Here is a 4,740-nt window from a genome sequence, read left to right on the forward strand (position 1 = left end):
GGGGAAAAAAAAAAAAAAAAAAAAAAAAAAACCAGACTACTTTTCTGTGTCACCCTCCAAATCTCCCACTTAAAACTCTAAAAGCCAGCCCAGCAACACATCAAAGCTAACGAATGACTGCGAAATACAAAGAGTCTCTCCAGTGGTGCCCAGAGGAGTGTTGATTTCCATCATGAGTACAAAAGATATTTTTCAGACCAGTTTCTTCAAATGTGAAGAATATTTTGTTAAGCTCAAGGTATTTTCAGGGAAAGCTGATTTGGGAGAGGTTTCCCTTTGATAAATCTACTTTCTGGGTCCTCTTTCTGCATAAGCCCTGGGTAATCCAGGGCATGGTCCCCAGGGCTCAGGCCTACAGAGATCCTTCTCATCTCAGGGACAGGATTCAAAACTCTAACTAGCAAAAACTACCACACTCTACTATTCACATGGGTCATTAACTTCAAAGTGCCTGTGCTTTATAGGTTCTCAATTTGATGAGTTTAATTAAAACAATTGTTTCACAAGTCAATATACCAAAGAAAGTAATCTCTAAAGAAAGTTTAAACATTTTAGCTTTTAATTCTATCAGTGAATTGAAATACCAATTTCATTTCCCAATACCAATTTACCCTTCACAATTTAGATCACAGTGAACACTTTATAATTTTTGGGAGGAGGTATCACATACAAACCTCTTAAGAAACTGATAAAAGCTACAGATGTGATCTCCAGAAAGCTGTGCATCTTAAGCACACACAACTGTATATACGATTCCATGGGGTTATGAGACCCCAAAAATTCACCCATAAACCATAGGTTAAGAGAGTTGGTATAAAAGCAACCAAATATGTAAAATTAGAAAAGGTGAGAGAATGGAAAATAGGACCAACAAAAGGAAAGGTTGGGAGAGAGGTAGAGGACAGGAAGGTGGAGAAGAAGCAGTGGTTCTGGAATTAGTACAGGACTATGTGGTTCTACACCATACAGCACCCTTACCTTGTGGATTTCATTTGATCTTTACAGTAACTCATTCAACAAAACAGGTAAATTGTTATGCCCCCCCTTCTCTCCCACCAAACATACACTTTAAGGACCAAAAACTCAAATTTGATAGCCCATTTATTGATTGGGTTCAGAAACTGAGCAGACACTTCATAGAAGAAGATATAGAGTTGATCAACAAACATATGAAAAAATGTTCAACATCTCTAGCAATTAGAGAAATGTAAATCAAAACTACTCTAAGATATCATCTCATTCCAATCAGAATGACAATTTTCAAGAATTTAAGCAATAATGTGTGTTGGAGAGGATGTGGGGGAAAAGGTACACTCATCCAAATTGGTACAACCACTCTGGAAAGCAGTATGGAAATTCCTTAGAAAACTTGAAATGGAGCTACCATTTGACCCAGCTATCCCACTCCTCAGTCTATACCCAAAGAATTTAAAATCAGCACACTGCAGTGACGCAGCCACATCAATGTTTATAGCAGCTCAATTCACAATAGCTAAACTGTGTAACCAACCTAGGTGCCCTTCAATAGACAAATGGATAAAGAAACTGTGGTATATTTATACAGTGGAATATTACTCAGCTTTTAAAGAATGAAATTATGGCATTTGCAGGTAAATGAAAGGAGTTGGAGAATATAGTGCTAAGTGAAGCAAGCCAATCCCAAAAGACCAACGGCCAAATGTTTTTTGTAATAAGTGGGTGCTGATCCATAATGGGGAGGTCAATGGAAGAATGGAGGAACTTTGGATTGGGCAGAGGGGAGTGAGAAGTGGGGAGGAGGTGTGGGTGTAGAAAAGATAGTGGAATGAGATGGACATAATTATCCTAGGTACTTGTATGATTGCACAAATGGTGTGACTCTGCATCATGTACAAACAGAGAAATGAAAAGTTGTGCTCCATTTGTGTAAAAAACAATTTAAAAAAAAAACCCAAATTTGAATTGGTTAAAATAATTACTCCAAGACAATTATCAGCATATGGCAGAACCAACACCCTGAGCTAAACCTGGGGTTATACCCTGACAAATCACTGGCTCTTAAGCAGAAAAAAAGGAAGGAAGAGTAGGAAAGAAAAAGAAGAAAACTGTTGAGGAAAATAACAAGATACAAAGAGCGAAACGGGGCAGAGAGTGGAGAGGGAGATGAGGATGCAAGTAGAGAAACTAGTGGAAACAGTGACCATCACATTAGATAATGTGGCAGGAAACTCTGCTCCAACACCCAGCTGCTTTACAAAAAAGAAGCGAAAAATCATCTTCTCAAACATCAAAACCTAGAAGATGGAAGGATGCCCACAGGATTATGAATACCGTAGAAGGAGAATAACTGAAATGGAAGGGGGTAAGGGAAGACATAAACGACATCCCAAAGAGAAGAGAGTGGCCTACTGGTGTTGTAGGAAGCACTGTGGAATGACACCTGCCAGTTAATGCACAACTAGGAGAATCTTCACACACCTGGCTTCATTAGTTCTGGACCCAAAAGTGGGGTGGTGGTGGGGGGATTATTTACAATTATAGTTTTCTAAAATTAAAACTCAAAACAATACCTCTTGCTTCTAGTATTAATGCTCCACTGTTTTTTGTGGGTTTTTTTATTTGTTTGTTTTGGGGGTGCTGGGGATTGAACCCAGGGTTTTTTTGCATACAAGGCAAGCACTCTACCAACTGAGCTACATCCCCAGCCCTACTTTTTTTCTTTTAATGGTGTTAAAAGCCTGCTTTGAAGTTGATTTGTAAACATTGTTTTATTAATTTGTTTCTCTTCACACAAATGGAGAGATGTTTAAATTGTTAAGCATGGAAACGGTAAAGCAGGTTAAGCCCCAGTGGGTTGATTTTCTGAGAAAAACAACCTTCCCACAGAGTATACTCAAGCTGAACAGGAAAGACTTCCCATTAAAAAAAAAAATCCAGCAAGGAAAGGCAAAAGGAACACACAAAGATCACACACAACCTCCGAAAGTAAAGCTGACTCTCTAGTTCTATTGGACACATCACAGGCTTCAAAAGAGATTTTTGAAAAGAAGATCCGTCCAGTAGCTGTCCTCCCCAGGCTACAGCCTCCCAAGTGAAGACAGGAAAGCTGGAGTCAGGAGCAGGCTGATGAGGGTGAGGAGGACGATGCAAGCAGAGCTGCTGCATCTAGAGACTTGCTGGACCCCATCCTAAGGGCTCCAGAGTGGGTGCTGAGGATATGCAAGGTCCCACCAGCAGCCAGGAAAAGGAAATGCAGATGGGGTCAAAGAGATTCAACCTCTCCCCCAAAGAAGTCTTCTGCACAAGTAGGAAGTCAGACGTTAGGAAACAACCTTTCATTGTGAACAAAAGACAGATTGGGACAGTAGCAAGGCTAGTGTTTACATGTTCAGACCCATGCATCATGAAGAACGAGTGCATTCTGGCAAAATATAAAAGGCTCATAATGGGAGGGAGGGACTGGCAGTAGCACAGCATAGTAGGTAAGTGGCACCCGGAGACAGCGTAATGACTTTGCACCCTCCCTCCAGGCACACTGGTACCACCAGAATTTGCAGGGGTGGAGATCAGAACTGAAAGACATACTTCCTCTACCCACTTTTTGTCATGCTTTTGAGAGCTAGACTCTAGATCTTCTACGGATGTAGAAACTTATACAACCCTAGGACAATATTTCTCCAGGTAGAATAAATGAGTGTGAATGCCTTCTGGATCCTTCATTTGAAATGTGTGAATGTGTTGTGAAAGCTATAAAGCACACTGACATTTAAACATTCAGAGCCACTTCCATTCTAAAACATGCTTCCTACCTAGCACCAAGAAAGCTGAACTAAAAAATGCCCCCAGGGATTGGCTTACTTCACTTAGCATGATATTCTCCAACTCCATCCATTTACCTACAAATGTCATAATTTTATTCTCTTTCAATGCTGAGTAATATTCCATTGTGTATATATTCCACAGTTGCTTTATCCATTCATCTATTGAAGGGCATCTAGGTTGGTTCCACAGTTTAGCTACTGTGAATTGAGATGCTATAAACATTGATGTGGCTGCGTTTTAAGTCCTTTGGGTATAGACTGAGGAGTGGGATAGCTGGGTCAAATGGTGGTTCCATTCCAAGTTTTCTAAGGAATCTCCATACTGCTTTCCAGAATGGTTGCATCAATTTGCAGACCCACCAGCAATGTATGAGTGTGCCTTTTCCCCCACATCCTCACCAACATTTATTTTTATCTGTATTCTTAATAACTGCCATTCTGACTGGCATGAGATAAAATCTTAGAGTAGTTTTGATTTGCATTTCTCTAATTACTAGAGATATTGAACATTTTTCAAATATTCTTTGGTCAAACGTATATCTTCTTCTGAGAAGTGTTCAGCTCCTTAGCCCATTTGTTGATTGGGCTGTTTGGTTTTTTGGTATTATGTTTTTTGAGTTCTTTATATATCCTGGAGATTAGTGCTCTATCTGATCTGTGTGTGGCAAAAATTTGCTCCCAAAATGTAGGCTCTCTATTCACCTCATTGATTGTTTCTTTTGCTGAGAAGAAGCTTTTTAGTTTTAGTCCATCCTATTTATTAATTCTTGATTTTTGTTCTCTCTGATAAGTGGATGCTGATCCATAACAGGGAAGGGGGAGGCATTGGAAAAATGGAAGAACTTTGATTGAACAAAGGGGAGGGAGGGTGGGGAGGGTACATGGAAGCAAGAAAGATGGCAGAATGAGATGGACATCATTACCCTAGGTACATGTAAGA

The 4,740-nt window shown here is 39.9% G+C and overlaps 1 protein-coding gene and 1 non-coding gene across 2 annotated transcripts in view; both read right to left on the bottom strand.

Annotated features, from left to right (window-relative positions):
- The window catches only part of Epb41l4a (erythrocyte membrane protein band 4.1 like 4A), a 233,608-nt gene that overhangs the window by 26,806 nt on the left and 202,062 nt on the right, over positions 1-4,740 (bottom strand). The window lies entirely within an intron of this gene.
- Positions 2,609-2,682, bottom strand: Trnat-ugu. The gene has a single exon. It is a non-coding gene; the product is annotated as a tRNA-Thr (tRNA).

This window comes from Marmota marmota, unplaced genomic scaffold (genome assembly GCF_001458135.2).
Source record: "Marmota marmota marmota unplaced genomic scaffold, marMar, whole genome shotgun sequence".
Taxonomy (NCBI): domain Eukaryota; kingdom Metazoa; phylum Chordata; class Mammalia; order Rodentia; family Sciuridae; genus Marmota; species Marmota marmota.